The sequence below is a fragment of the Molothrus aeneus genome, chromosome 2 (genome assembly GCF_037042795.1).
Source record: "Molothrus aeneus isolate 106 chromosome 2, BPBGC_Maene_1.0, whole genome shotgun sequence".
Classification (NCBI taxonomy): Eukaryota; Metazoa; Chordata; class Aves; order Passeriformes; family Icteridae; genus Molothrus; species Molothrus aeneus.
This window is the reverse complement of record NC_089647.1, coordinates 45,170,983-45,187,317: the sequence shown is the minus strand read 5'-3', so window position 1 is coordinate 45,187,317 and position 16,335 is coordinate 45,170,983. Positions and strand designations below refer to the sequence as shown.

Genomic DNA, 16,335 nt, shown 5'->3' with positions numbered 1-16,335 from the left:
ACTTTGTCATGTTGTCATAAAGCAACTGATAATAACATGCAATTAGAAAACATTTTAAATTCAGCACTACTTAGTTGGTTAATACTCATAACCCGTGGTCATTCCATTAACAATTATGTAATTATCAGCATTTATATTTTCAGCAAAAAGCTTAACATTCAATAAAACCTTTTCAAATTGGAGTTCATAAGAACTGGTGAGGTTTCATGATGAAATTTGCACCACTGGTGCCTGTACTATGCATGTTCTTCTTCACAAACAGTCATCAGTACATCTACTCTTTCCTCTTGCTCTGGTTTTGGTCAGGACAAGGTTAATTTTTTGCAGCAGCTGGAAGGAGGCATTATTGAAGCGGTGTGTCCAGGACCCTGATGTTTTTCTATACCCCAGCAGGTCATTGCCAGGGGTGGGGGAGAAGGGACTGGCTTCTGAGGAAAAGGGCATTCCTTTCAGTGGAAAAACACATGTTTGGGAAGAACTGATTGGTATTTTTTTATTGTTGCAGGCTTTCCATGCAAGTAATTTCTTTGTGCTATACCTTCTCTTGTTAACGTTGTTGCTTTTACTGTTCCTTATCTTATTGCTGTTTCCAGCAAACAGTTCTTATCTCAGCCCATGATCCTTGCCTTTTGTGCTTCCAATTGGAGGGGAGGGGGAGCAGGTGGTGGCATGGTTTTAATAGGAATTCTGAATTGGAGGACACCAACCATCCCTAAACCATGACATCACTTTACATGAAGTCTATTCATTCACATGCAAGAAAATTCACAATGGGTGTGGGCATGAAAAAGGTGATAGTGCTAAACAAAAATAGTACAGTGAAAAGACCATTTCAATATCTTTAAATTCTTGTGCCATTGTATACGAACTGAAAACTGAAATTAAACAACCTGTCAGCTAAGGCAAGTGAAAACTACTTTTACGATCTACATACGGTATCTTCATGGAATATTATGCTCATTTTTTGTGTGTGTTGTATTGGGCTAGGTGGGTATTACTATAATATGAACATCAGAAGTACACCAAGGCTTCACACCTTAGTGCATTCAGGCATGCACACTTTTGTCTTTGTGAACACAGAAGCAGACCAATGATTAACCAACAGCAAAGAGATGCTGTTGGAGTATCTTCCTGAAAGATGAAAGACAGTTTAGGCAATCCTGTTGTTCAGAGAAAAAAAATGAGAAACCTTTGGAATCTATGTGGAAAAGCTTTCCAAAAAAAATCAGAAAGACAGGGAAAAATCAAACTCTCATGATTAGGTGAAAATTTTATAATTACTTTCAGCCCTTCCACCATATTGTATTTAATCTTGTTCAACCTTGCTTTGTTGAAATTTTCGTGGTATCTAGCATATTTCAATTTGAATTGTAAACTAGTGTCATCAGCTGAAAAGAGCTAGATCCCTGCAGTGTAATTTGTGGAAACTAGTGATGAAATTTATATGGCCTAGTTAATTGTTTGCATACCCTGCAATGCACATTGGCATTATAACTATGACATGGTCACAATTAACAGCTTTGCACATTTTTAAGTAGAGCTGAAAGGCAGTCCCTCACAGCACAAGATTATATAAATATTAATGACATAATTATTAATATTATATAAATATATGCATATTGCTAATAGAACATATTATTAATATTAATATAATATGCTATATAAAATATTTTGTCTAATATGCGTACTGTTGAATCTCATTTACAGTAATTTTTAAAAATTTGTTTTCTATCTTTCAATTATATTTATTTTTCTCCTTTAAAAATTCAAAAAATATTATTCAAATAAGAAAAAAAATAAAATCATGTTACTCCCACCAGAATTAAATGACCACACAGAAGAAGTGAGAAAAGAGAAGTCTATACAGCCATTGTTTTCACTTAACAATTAAAGACTGAGAACCATTAATGGTGTTAAGATCATTTAAGTGTTTCCTTACTTACTATTCTTTGTGAAATAGTAGAAAGTACTATTTCATAGTTTCAGTGTGTAAAACCTGAAACTATGAAATAGTACTTTCATAGTTTCATAGTTTCAGTGTGTAAAACCCTGTTTTGTCCTGTTGAATATCATTCTGTGTTTTTCAATAGAGTTTATTACCACAAAGACATTTTAAAACATCAAACTTGCAACAGGTAACTAATCTGTTCTTACTAGTACAGTTTTTATTGTCCAACCCCTTTGAGAAGATGATATCTCATGGGCCTTGAGTAGTGGATAAAAATGCGACAGTGAACGATTGGCTTTAATGAACCTAACTGTGAAATAAATTTTGCCCTCCACAGTCCAATACACTTTTCCCCTGTAGCAGCTGCTCTTCAACATGATTTATTTTTTCCTTGAAGGACTGCAAGTACACCAGATACATAGTGTACTGCCATGAATATCAGAACAGAAATCATTGTTATCTTCTGGCTGTGAGGTTTCTCTTTCTGAAGCACAAGCTAGAGTTGATTAATTCCCCTAGATCCTCTTTTTCTTTAATTGTGCATTTAAGAAAGTGTTTCTAACTATGTTAGGTATGAACTTTACCTGCCTGTGTTTGTATGGGCCAGTCTTTAAACAAGTACCATGAGCTCTGTAGCACCAGCTCAGGTAGAAGAAAGGAAAATATTAATGTGCAAGGAATGCTGAAAGCCATCTTGTTCTTATGGACAGGCTAGGAGAATCACTCTTCTCTGTCTCCTTATAGTTTAATAAAAATCCTTTCTTTATGAAAAATAAGAACCATGTGCATTTAATCTCCTTATAAAGGGCTTTCTCACTAAGAAGGACAAAATAAACACACAGAGACGTCTTGGGGATTTAATAAATTTTCCTACTCTGATTTATAAAGTGATAGTTTCAAAGAATTATAAAATTACTTAACACTGCATCCTCTCTTATTCTGATCATTTGATCCTTCCAGGTGTCAAAGGGCTTTTTTTCAGGTGAAAGTGGAAGGTTTCCCTTAGAGTTGTCATTCCTTGCAAGTAATAAAGCTTTACAAAGCAATCCACATATAATCTGACACTTCAAGGAGAGAAATAAAGAGAAGGTGGCTGTCAAATTTACAGAACTTTTGCTATAATCTACCACAGGTAGTTTTTGTTCACTAGCATTTTAGTTCTTTCATTCAGTGACAGCTAAATTATTTCCTTATTCAGAAGAGATGTGCACATTACACTGTATGCAGATAAAGCTTTTCCATTCAGTCCTTGTTATAGTTAATTACTGTAAAAGTCTGGCATAAAATTCTGAAGGACATTAGCAAGTAACTTGTTGACCAAAATTTTGAATAAAACATCAAATTATAGAATTTTTTAAAATTTCAAATACACAAAATCTAATACCAAACAAGGACATGATGGCTACAGACTACAGTATATAAGTTGAGTCATCCTATGTGATCTATCCCAGACTTCCAATATTTTATTACTACTAAAAAAATTAAGTTAGGCAAGACAAAAGTCAGTTGACATAAGAAGTTAAAACATCACAATTAAAACTACATATTTACCAGGACCAAGACTTAGCAACATCTTGCTGTATATCTGCCTACCCAAGGAAGTCAATGATATTTAAGGAAATTACTATGATTATAAAATCCTTCTGTGGAGAACAAGAATGCCATGTGTTATACAATTTCAAATCATCTTCTTAGAGAAATCTTATTGCTTTTATAAAAGGGGATAGTTCCTCATTTGAAATATAAAATGTTTTATCAGCCTGTACGGAGGAAGTGAACTGTTTTACATCACGAAATTGCTCTACAGGGCTATATAACAAAACTGTACGTTTTTACTTAGATTTGCATGTAGGGCACAAAAGATGTCATTACAACTGAAAAAAAATCCAAACTGTGCACTGATATTTACAGATTAATTTTTCTTAATTCCCTGCTATAGCCTTTTCATCAACAACTCCAAATGGTAAATTATTTGAAATTTCTAGCAAAGATAAACCATATTGTGCTTGTTAGAGATATATTTCTGTTTTGTATTAGAAATTTGAAGACTGGCAAATGAAGACACTTAATGAAATTCAAATTTTTACTCTTGATACCATATTTATACCACAAGCTCTTGTGTCTGCAAAAGCAATACATCCAGACCTGCTAGAAAGTGCTGGACAGAAAATAATATGTGAATATGCTGCTCATTTCCAAGACTGCTCTACAGAAGTATTCTTGTATTCTCAATTGTATATTAAACTCTCTACTGTCCTCCAGAGAAAAACTCTTTCACTTAAATTTACAATATCATTGGCAAGTCCAGAAAATCACAGCACTTGAGAAACAGCTACAGAAAATACGTGGTTTTAAGACATTGCCTTTGTTCTTTAAGAAAAACCGTTTTTCGCATTGCATTACAATGGGCTATGGAGATGTCCACAATACCTTTGGAAATTCTAAGCTTATTGGAAATGATTCTGTTCAATGGCTGCATCTTGAAACATTCTTCCCCAATTGATTGCAAATATCTGATAGTTTCTGTTTGCTTACTCTACATTTTACTTATTCATAAGTGACTCTTACTTTACAATCCCTTTATAATCACTTCTAAACACAACAAAGGTTACATTTTGGCTTAAACTGACATTATTGCTCTTTTGTTTATTCAAAAGACGAAGATAGGGATAATCTGCCTGGGAGTATTCTCTGACAATGACAAAATTCTTCCTGTATGAATATAAAAAATTAATAGGAATTGAATAATATTTGAAGATTTATGTGTGTTTCTCATCACAATTCTGCTCTGTACTCAAACTCTTGGAAGAATGGACAGTGGGGATATATTGTAGTAGTAAAGCTAAAACCATGCAGTTAGCAATACCTAAATATATTGGAAGTTCTTGAAATTAAGATGAAGCCCTGCTTCAATTCTGCTCTGTACTCAAACTCTTGGAAGAATGGACAGTGGGGATATATTGTAGTAGTAAAGCTAAAACCATGCAGTTAGCAATACCTAAATATATTGGAAGTTCTTGAAATTAAGATGAAGCCATGTCTGGTGCTATCTTGCGTCTTTTACCAGAAAGGTAAAATTTTTGCCTTCTGAAAAACATCCGGTCCTGATGACAGAAAACTCATTATTATCAACTGTATTGATTTGTCCAAAATATCTCCTAATGATTTTTTTATCATCTGGGACATTTCTTCAGAGCCATCCTCCAGAATGAAAAGGTGTACAGAGAAATTTCCCAGACCTCCTCAGTGGGGAACATTGATGTTAACTCCTTTAGGATTTTCTTTTTGATATATTTGTTCAGGCACTCAAAATACAAATCTTCAGTGTATATCCAGTACTCAAATATATAGTATTGATACTCAAAAACAAATACAAGTCAATTAAAAAAAAACCCTAGCCCACAAAGGAACTGAATGAAGACTTCTGACTGCACTAACACAGTCTTTGTAAAGTATCAGGTTAGACAGTTGCAGGATCAATCACCAAAAATTTTATTTACTGTATTTAATAATTTATAACACCAATGGTAAATGATTGTCAGAAGTTATGCAACTCTGCACATCTTCTATGTAGGAAGGTATTCAAGTCTACCTTCTCTGGCTGTTTTGCTAAAATCCATGGAGGAAAAAAAAAAATCACTATCAAGACAGTGATTCACATATGTCTAGGTACATACAAAGTCATTCAGGAAGTACCACAGAGCAGAGTTTCTGTCTCTACAGTCTAAATACTAATTTAACACCTACCAAAGTTGACTTGTGATACCTCAGAGCATCCCAGCACAGGAATTCTTAGATGTTACAAAAAGACACAAGACATGAGGGACTGGTCCTCACTATCTCTGATCGTGAAGCAGGTCACACATGGTACTTGAACATATAGGACATCTTTTATGTACACAGCAATAATATTCTGAAACAGATTCAGGATTTGTGTTGGGAGGTAACTGTTTCATCTGGGAAGAGCGCTGAGAAAGGGCAAACTCAAAGCCCAGTTTGTGCTCATCACTTAAATCAGCAACAAAGATGAAACTAAAGTTAGTAGCAAAGTACAGAGGGAATAAAAAGAGACTAGGGTACAAGACCTGTGTGTGTTTACTATTGCTTTCAATTGTGTCAAAAAATCCTTTAAAAGCTGCAAAGAAACAGTGAAAGCTTAATTAACAATTTGTAGTGTAACCAGAAGTAGTGATGAGGCCCAAAAATACAGATTTGTATTTTTGGTCAAGCACCCACGTCAACACAGTAATCTTGTTACCCTTGCTCTATCCATGTGCTTTATAAAAATTTCCTGAGCGAAATAAAACACACATCGGTACTAGGTAGCTTCAATTGTGTATTCTGACCCAGGAGATATTATTCACATGCCAACAGAATGCACTTGGATGCTCTTAATTACATTTAATTCCTCCTTTATCATCAGTGTACAGTCTCATAAGAAAAGACAGAACTACAAAGTTTTACTTTCACACACACTGAAGTTAAACTTTGCAAACAGGATCTGGCAGCTAGTCAGTTTGAGTTGCAGCAAAAACCAGGAAAATCTGTGAACAAAATTTCATTTCTTAAGCGCCATTAAATGCAAATAAGAACTGTTTTGTGGCCTTCAATTTTCTTTCACTGGAGACAATACCAGAAATCTCAAAACACTTGTGGGCATAAAATTTTTTTTTAAAAATTGTTGTCATTTGTCATGCTTTTTCTGGTAATTTGTTGCACTTAGAAGTGTGACACAGTGACCAGAATTGCAAAGCTAACTTGGGAAGTAATGGGAAAATAATCTTCATTGGGGTCATTGAAAACACATCAAAAGACCTGAAATTCCAAATAAATGTGAAGAAAATTAAAGTAATTCCTGTGATGGAGGCAAATCATGAAAGAGTTTCCGGTGTCATAATCTTGTATACATATTTACCAGACAAAGAATAAATTTAGATACTTTTTAAAAAAGCAGTTGCATATTTTTCTGTTTAAAAATAGTTTAAAAAAATTATTTTTATTTTCAATGTGTGTGATAGAAGAGCTTTCCTATCATACCACAATGATTACCAGCAGCAAGGCCAAAATGTATCTTCTAGAAAGAATGTTCCTAAAGCAAGTTCTGTTTTAGAGAGCTTCTAGCAAAAGCTCTTTAACACTGTCCTCAATGTTGTTTGCAGGAAAAGTATTTCATGTTGTCAGAGATGGGAAGAGGTGAGAGTGAAAGCAAATAGCTCTATTTAAGTACATAAAGACATACATATTGACATAACTTTTTCCTCTTTTTTCTTGTCTTGCTGCTGCTTTTATGAAAGCACTGCTGTAGTAGAATGCTGTTACCTCTTGAGAAGTATACTTCCAGTTCATTTAGCAGACTTCAACACAATTACAAAATAACTCCCTTTTGTGATGCTTTCCTGTGTTGGCTGTGGACCTTGAAAAGCAGTTTATTTAGCCTTGGTAAATCTTGGTATATGATTTCAGGTAGTTAAAGGTAGTAAATAGTCTGTGAAGCTTTTTTTCTTTTTTTTTTGAAAATTGAAATAAAAATAGACAAAAGGAGGAATAGAACTAGATGTAATCAAATCTTCCCTCCCAAGTTCAAGTGATTCATCACATACATACTTTAAAAAATACAATAGAATAATTTGACCTCGCATCTGGAAAATAACAACTGTACCTTTTTTGATAAGTCACATGTAGCTAAACTAAAGATTCGAAATTCATTTTTCAGTAGCAAGGGAAGCAAAATGCTTTCCTATGTATACTGTGTCTCATTACATACTTTAAACCTCTGTCCTTTTCTGAGGAATTTTAAATGTCAATGACTACAAAATGATGTGTTCCTGTTGCTTTGCAGTCCTGCTCATAACAACTGTATTACTTCTTTTTACTTACACAGGGGAAAACCCATTAAACGTGTATTAGACACATAAGGACATCATCAGACTTGTATTTCAGAAGCCTTTTTTGGTGATGTTGACTCCAACTGTTTAGGCAGCAACCATCTCTAAGTTTCTTTCTAAGCAACTGTGACAAAGCAACAATGCAATGCAAGAAACAGAAAATGAAGAACATGGCAAGTGTATAAATACTGGTTTTGATCAGTATACCAGTTCTTGGATTAAAACCTATACAAAAGACACAGCTGATCTTTCAGTTAACTGTAAAAATAAATGAAGCATCAGCAAAACCCAAATTGCCTGTTAAGTATGTAGGCATTCCAAGATAAACTAAAAGATTTCTTATTTGTCATAACATATACACTCCTCATATTTCAAAGCAGAATTTTTCATACAAAGTATTTACTCCAAAATAGAAATCAGCAGGCATTACTAAAATCCTTTAGTTGAGAGAATATTTACTGATGTAAATCAAGTAGTATAATCTGAAATGTAGGATTTATTTTTATTTTTCTTCATTTTGAAGATTTCTTCATATTAAAGATTCTAATTTGAGTAATTGGAAAACAATTCCTATTTGAAACAAATAACAAGCACATTACCTTCTCCAGAAAGTATGTCTGAAGTTTCTAAAGTTACTCTTTAGGCATACGTAGGAAAAGACATCCACAGAGCACAAGTATACCTTGGTCTTTTTAAACTTCGGTTAGACATTGTTTGTTCCTCAGATTTGGACAGTAGTGCTTGACACATCCATCAGTTTTTGTAGCCTGAGATATTATCAGAGAACCAAGAGCTGCAAATCAGGCTTCCCTACACTCAAATTCTGGAAAATTATGCAAGATTCTGATGGCAAGATAAACTATGCTATATCTTAGTGCCTGCAGGTTCACCTAGTCCAGGTTTGCAGTGATTTGGACTGTTCTCTACCAACTGGGTAACTAAACTCTGCCTAGGATAGATCTTGATTTCCTACTTGGCAGCTGGAGAACAATGTCACACACATTTCTGGAAGGTAATCACTTTTCCAAAAAGCTTTAGTTCAGCATAAGGACAACTGAGAGATTTTTGTCAGGCCCTGGTGTACATAAGCAGAGTGCCCTCAAAGCTTTAGAATCTATTATTTCAATTTAAAGAAAATGCTGGATAAATTCAGCTGAAATTTAAGATAATCTACCACAAGGTGGAGATCTCTTTTGTTAGGGGAAAATCGTCTAAAAATATTTTTATTTCTTTTTAGCTGTGAATTAACAAAATATGTGATCAGATATGTAAAAAAGTCTCCACATTTTAATTACAGTAAAATAAACACTGTGAGTAGATACTTGAAGATAAGAGAAAAAGGTTAAGTAGTGAGTACAGTCAGGAAACAAACACAAGATGTATAAGTGGAGACTGTAAAATATGGGGAGAACAAGGAAGGACCTAGGAATGCTGAAGAAAGTAAAAAAAGAAAAGAAGAAAAAGGTAACAAAAGATGGAATTTTTTGGTAATGTAAAAGAATATAGGTTAATTTTGCTTTCTGCTGCCTTTACCTTATTTTGCATTCTAGCCATTTATACACTCTGCTTACCAAACAACCCTAAATCAAAGCTTATTTCTATATAATTTTTTGAATGCTAGCTTTGAATTTTTCTTGAGTTAAAGCCATTTGTTATTAGGTGCCTTATGATTTCTGATACAGGAAGACAGTCATATTAACGCTCTCAATTTAAATAGTATTTTAGATGTTTTCAATATGACTAAAGGGATACAGCTTTTTCTTCCATAAACGTGACTAAAATCAGTTAAAACAAATCACCAAGCGTGAATCACCATACTATCAGTTCAACAAATGTTTAACTAAAAGCAAAATCAGTAAAATTAGAATATATATTTAAAAAGTACTCTCACAGATTGTGAAAATTGTTACTAACAGAATTTCAACAAAATATTCAATTCAGAAAGAATGGAGGGTACTCAAATAAATACAGTGGTTTTATCAAATATAGCTTAGAAATGCTTTTTTCTCTGTTATGACAATACATTAATAGTCTTACACAACTTTGTCAATATAAGAACTGCATTTCTGTTTTTGGAAGCACTGTCTTCACACATGCATTGAACACAATTATCAAATAACTCATGAAATAATTCAAAATGAAATACACTATTTTGTAATGCAGTTCCATGTTTAAGCAAGATAACAGATTTCAGTAGATGTCATCAGTATTCTCATTAAGTGGGAAATACCTACCATAACAGAACGAAAGTAGAAGTAGAATGTTACAGGGAAGAAAAGTTTTGGGGCCAGAAAAAAAATTCTTTTCTTATACTAAACAGAAGGGCTGAAAATAAGGCAAGTTTTCTGGTGTACAGGCTACATCAGGTCTGTTTGAGCATTTGAGACTAGAAAAATAGCCTGAAAAGTAGCACGGGCATCACAGGACTATCAGGTCTTTTCTTGGTCATGCTGCCCACCCTACAAAGGTTTTGGCTCCACTCCATAAAATTCTATGCCACCCCATCCATACTACATAAACTTGGCTCTGAGTACCCTCTGGGTAAACTTGGACCACACTTCAGCCCTCAAATACAACTTTATGTAGCACCAGAATATATGCTGGAAGTCTTGAGGTATACTGCAAAGGCACAATGTGTATCAGGACACTGTCAGGTGAATGTGGAGGGAACAAACCTGATATTGCCTTCTCAGCCTCAACTGTGCTGGCTTTTGGGATCGTTCACCATGTTCACTTTCTTGTTTAGCACTCAGGACAAACTCAAATCAACCTCTTCTTCCTACACATGCTGAAATCTGTCTTATCATTTTATTATCCCTATAGTGAAAACTTTCACTCAGGAAATCAATAACAGCAACCTTTTCTGCCAGGCGTACAAATATCCTCCCATGGCTTTTCATCTCATAGGGAATACTTATATTAAAGTAATACTCACTGTTAGTTTTTTGGCTTTAAGTTCAGAATCCATCTATTTCCTTCCTTGTATTTCCAAGTAAAAGTCAAATATTACAGTTAATTCTCATTGACATACAGCAACTTTACGTGGCTTGAGAATACCACTCAATACCAATCTCACGTATTTATTAAATTGTTTAAATTAAAATTAAATGCCCTCTTCCATGAACTCTGAAGCACTGCCGATTGGACCAGCTAGTAATACAGCCAGGTGACTAAACAAAACCAGTAGGTAATTAATAATAACAAAAGAGTGAATAGTCATGAAAATCTGAACAAATTCCGAGAATCCTAGAAAAAACTGGGCTGCAATGGACCTCTGGAGATTATCGATTCCAGTCTATTCAAAGCTGGACTGGAAGAAGCCTTTGGAAGGAGCTTGATATCTAAAGCATTGCTAATATAGCCTGATCTGTGGTTAGGGTTCATTACCACAGCTTTGCTCTACTGACTCAGCTTCATTTCAGAGAATTTATTTTTTAAGAAACTCTTCCATTTTATTCTGTTTTCAGCAGTCTGGAGTCACCAGAACATGGTTTTTATTTAATTATTACTGCCTCTCACTTAAAATCCTTTTCCTCAAAACTGAGGAAATGGGGTGCAGTGGAACTTTGCAGACACATCTACTTCCATCAGGAGCCTGCATGCTTCTCTCAGAAAGGTCTAACAGCTTGCAAATTCAAGGTAGGACCTATGTGAAACTTTAACATGAAACAGGCTGTTGTACTCCACAGTCAGCCTTTTCTGAAAGCAACTAGTATCCACAACTAATAAAGCAAGGATGCAAAAAGTATAAAATTTAGTATCTGGCACTTGGAATACTGGGAAAAGGTAATGTGAAGCAAAGGTACTAAAATTTCTGTTCCTCAGAGCACTGACAGCACAGCAAATAAACGGGGAGGAACTGAGGAGTTTTAACAGTCATTACTACAAGGATCCCTACATCCCTTTATTGAAAATACATATATACCTGATTCTTACAGGCAACCTTCAGGATATACATATCCACAAAGGAACATATTGAAAAACATGTGTTTTATGGCTGCCACCAGCACTATCTAACACTTCAGTACATACCACACTCCATTAAAAAAAATATTTATGTATTTTAGTTTATATTTCTCTTCACAGTCTTAGACAGACTTCATCCACCACCGAAACATAACCAACCATGGCATGAAATGCAGCAACTGTTTAACAGCTTTTGGCAGATATACAGAAAGGTTTAATGAGAAGACTGGCCCAGGTAGCCAAAGCTAAGATGAATTAAATAGTGAGAATACTATTACCCAAGCTGCAAATTTGACCAGGATATTGAATTAACCTGTTATCCAAACTGCCATGATTCTTCTAGCCTGGTTTAATAAATAAAAAAGCAACCAAACCCTATGTCAATGTCTAAACCATCCATCTCCCATTCATTTTCCCTACCTCCTTCAATAGCTTTTGAGTTTCTTGGCCAATTTCAATTGAAAATTCAACAGACAAGCAGATGCCTCAAATACTACATTCCTGCAAACTGTCTGAAAATGAAATAACAGAGAAAATAAGAACCCCCATTTATGTCTTAACTGACGGACTGCAATGGGCATGAAGACCTTATAAAATATCAGAAAACAGATGTGAGAAAAAGAGCTTGTAAATGTCTCTGTTACAAAAAACCTTCAGTCACTGCTTGTTAAACATGTAAGACAATCAACTCTGAGAATAAGTCCACAGGAAATCCAGCTTACTTAATTCCAAGTCATGAAAATAATTAAAAACAGTAAGAGGTTAGGACCTGGGATTTGTATTTCATGTACAAGGCATTACTTTCCACGGGAAGGAAAAAAAATCTCATGAGGCTATTCAAGCAAGAAGCTCTTTGTACATATAACTTTATCTGCCTTATGATTATGAATAAAACTCAAAATATAACATGCTTTAAACCACTGAGTTTTCAACCAGGAAAGAGCTGCATGCTGTTAGCAAAAGCATGAAGGTTTGGAAAAGAGATTTTAAGTAGCTCCCTCTAATGCTGGGCTTAATTTAGACTCTTTTATTTTTAATTTAAGCCCATGCACTTGTTGTTATCCTTTGGTGGTATTCTAGGAGCATTTTTTCTTCATTACATGGTAGAAAGGAGGGGTGTATCTAACAGAACATTTGTTTAGAAGATAATCAGAAATCCATCTCAGCCAAAGTGGCATCATTTGTGACTATCACAAACAAAACTTCCAAAATCATAACTCATGGCAAAGTTCCAGAACTTTATGGTACAAAGTTCCTATAGTTCACTCAAATGGACTACTCACTTGGAAGTGACTGTGCAGACCAAAATTAATCACTCCAAACACAGACAACATCAGTCACACTTACCTAGGCCCCCCCCCCAGAAAATGGAGATAAGACAGACACTTCTAGGACATGAGTCACGTCCTCCTCAAGTAAGAGGAGATTTTAGACAGATTCAGTAAAAACACCCATATCTCAGTAAAAGGAGCCTAGCTGACTGGTGTTGATGCACTAAAATCACATTCCCACACTTGGGCAATATCCTGTTTTAGGAACTTCTGTGCTCAATTAGATTCGTGATTAAGTATGCAGTGCAAGCAACTATTGGTGGCAAGACATCAAGTATCATCCAATAAATCATTTGATAATGAGTCAGTAATTCACTGATAACTAGTTGGTAATTTTCTTTCAGTAAGAGAAATTATCCACTAGAAAATGAATTTAAAGAGATTACAAACGTGCAAAACAAGTTCTGTACACATATAATTATATGCCCTATATTAATTTAAGTATGGTTCACAGAAGTTAGAAATAATTTTGGTAACAATTTTTCAGGTGGGAGGTTTTTATCACACAATCAAGCCAAAAAGAAGTGTTCAGCAAAACCATGGATCCATTCTTGACTAAATTTAACTTTTGGTATTTGATAAATAAACTGAGAGAAATCTACAGCTACAAGTGTCAGAGGTTACTACTGCAAATCAGATATTTATGTAAGTACAGTAACATGATACTGTAAAAGATTTAAAAGTTACTAAACTTAAAATTTCTAATTTAGCTTCTTAGTATTACAGAAGTGCAGGTTTAAACTATGTAACTTTTAATTGCAAAAACAAGTATAAATAAACTATCTGAATCAAAAATAATAATAGTAGTTAAAAATGAACACATAATTTAGGCCCTAAAATAAATCACATAAACATCAAAATGATCCTTAAGTAAGGACAAAATCAGTCTGAAATGTTGCACAGAAATGTAGACAGGGGAGAAGCTCACTACAACCATGTAACAAGTAAAGAACCAACAAAAAACCTTCCTTTTTTAACATTCTAATGTTTTAATACAGATATAAAAATAATTTTTAAAAATTGTTACTTACCTTGGAGATTTGAAACAATGTGGACTTGTGAAAAAACTACAACCGGTCTCTTTCCAAGAGAGAATTGTCTAACTTTTCCACTACTTTCAGATCTGGAGTGGAAGATATTTTAGGTCTGGCCAAATATCACTGGAAGAAAATTCGTTCACATGTTTGGCTACGTTTTGCATTCCATCCTGTTGCTCTGGCACACAGACACAGCTAATTATAATCTGTGACATAAGCGGTTAATTCTCCTGCTAAAACAGTTGTGTACTGACTCCAGAAATGAACTTATGGTAAGACATAACCAATCCATAATGTGCAGTGAAATCGCTCAACCTGTCACGTAACGCCAACTTCTTTATTAAAATCTGAGAATGTGAGCACTCCATAGAACCTGCACGTAAAAACCATTATCAGAGCTGGCTGCTAACAGCACTCAATGCAAAATTAGAAACAAAAAAGACTTCTGCTTTCTTTTATGAAACTGTATGTAACATCTGAACTGAATTTTAAGAGTTCATTTTCTGAAAACTTTTCATTTTAAGGTTGACATTATTCTAGCTATAATATATACTGTCTGGCATATAAAAAGTCTCTTTAAGAAAGGAAATACAGGTATTGTAATATAGCTATAATAGCACATATAACTTTTATACAAGAACCATACTAACAATTACCAATCTTTCCAAGAAGTTAAGCCTATCTTGGTATCTAAAACACAGATGCATATATATGCATAGACACATACATAAATACTAGGAGCTATATAAAAAAAAGTGCTTATATTACATATTTTCAGATTTCAGACATTATAGGAGTTATAAGACATCCTTTTTTCTTTTTTTTGCAGTATCATTAAAGCTTTGAGCTCTCAAATGCAGAAAAAGAATTCCAGACTGGCACTGCTTACATTACACTACCTACACAAACATTGACCAGGAGACTTCTTGTTCAACCTCAGATATGTTAGAATCTGTGCCAGTAGCTTTCCACAATTTAAAAAGCATTAAAATATACATATGTAAGATTTACAGAATAAAAGGTTTGTGCTATGCGAAGCATTGCAATCCTCACCCACGTTCCGACAGCCTCATTTCTCAAAGCACTATGTTTTCTTTTTCTCAGCCTTGTGCTCACACTGTCATCACGTTTTAGAAGACAAAGCTCCTATCACACATTTAACAGCTGCAGATCATAAATTTAGGACTGACACAGATCCAGCTGATCACAGGCTTACAAGAAACTTTTTTTCCCTTCATGAGTTCTGTGGCCATAAATCCTTTATCAGACTCTGTTTACATATACAAATGGTGTTCTCTTCTCTGCAAAGAAATTAATTCATTGGTATCTGCCAAAAATGAGAAATATTTCCAATAAAAATATTTATCAATATTTTTAAAACAGATTTTGTATTTAATCTCAGGGTTGTGTGAAAGAAAGTGTGAGGAAAGCATTTGTGTGTTGTGTTAATACCAAAGCTTTTCTTTAATTGAAATTCCTTTTAAGTAGTAGAGGAAGAAACCTATAAATGATGGGAGAGTTTTGAAAGGTTCATTATTTAGTCATTATTTACGTAATTGGGTATTCATGTCTAGGAATTTTCTGCAAAATCTTTTGCCCATTCTTGGAGAAAATCAGAGGATCAGATAAAACTGGGTACATGACCCTCAAAACCCCAATGCTTTTAACTGCATTTATAGCATGCTTTCTTTTGACATATTTGTAATTACTTGATTTCTAAACATATAAAAAAGATTGACTAATATAGTACCTAGCTACTGAAAGATTAGATCCTATTGCCTAGTAGCTCTCTCTAAGACAGAACTTTGTGCTATTTTCCATATACAATTTCTCTTCACTAGTCTAGATGTCTCCTTTGTCATGCTCTTCCACATAACTAATTTCTGCAGAGTTAAAACTTGAAAAAATGAAAAGAACAAATAAATACCTCAGTTAGTAACTTCTGAAGTTCTCATGAAGTAGGACTGAAGCAAGAGCAACTGTCAGTGAGTTCTGTACCATCTGAAGGCAGCTGTCCTCCTATTTAAATGCACAGAAGGGAAAGAGAAAGCAAAATTTTGCTTGAGTTTGGAGAAAAAATAAGATATATTCATGAGCTGCCCTCCTTGCTACTTCAACTGACAAAATCTTTCAAGTGATAGGCCAAAATTCACTCAGCTTACAATGTG

At 34.4% G+C, this 16,335-nt stretch overlaps 1 protein-coding gene across 3 annotated transcripts in view; it reads right to left on the bottom strand.

The window, feature by feature from the left end:
- The window catches only part of SGCG (sarcoglycan gamma), a 105,995-nt gene that overhangs the window by 58,366 nt on the left and 31,294 nt on the right, over positions 1-16,335 (bottom strand). For 2 of the 3 annotated variants that reach the window (XM_066544826.1, XM_066544825.1), the window contains exon 2: positions 16,095-16,186. The exons of the other annotated variant lie outside the window; for it this stretch is intronic. The gene's annotated coding sequence lies outside the window, so the exon portion shown is untranslated. The remainder of the gene's footprint in view (positions 1-16,094; positions 16,187-16,335) is intronic. 3 annotated transcript variants of the gene reach the window in all.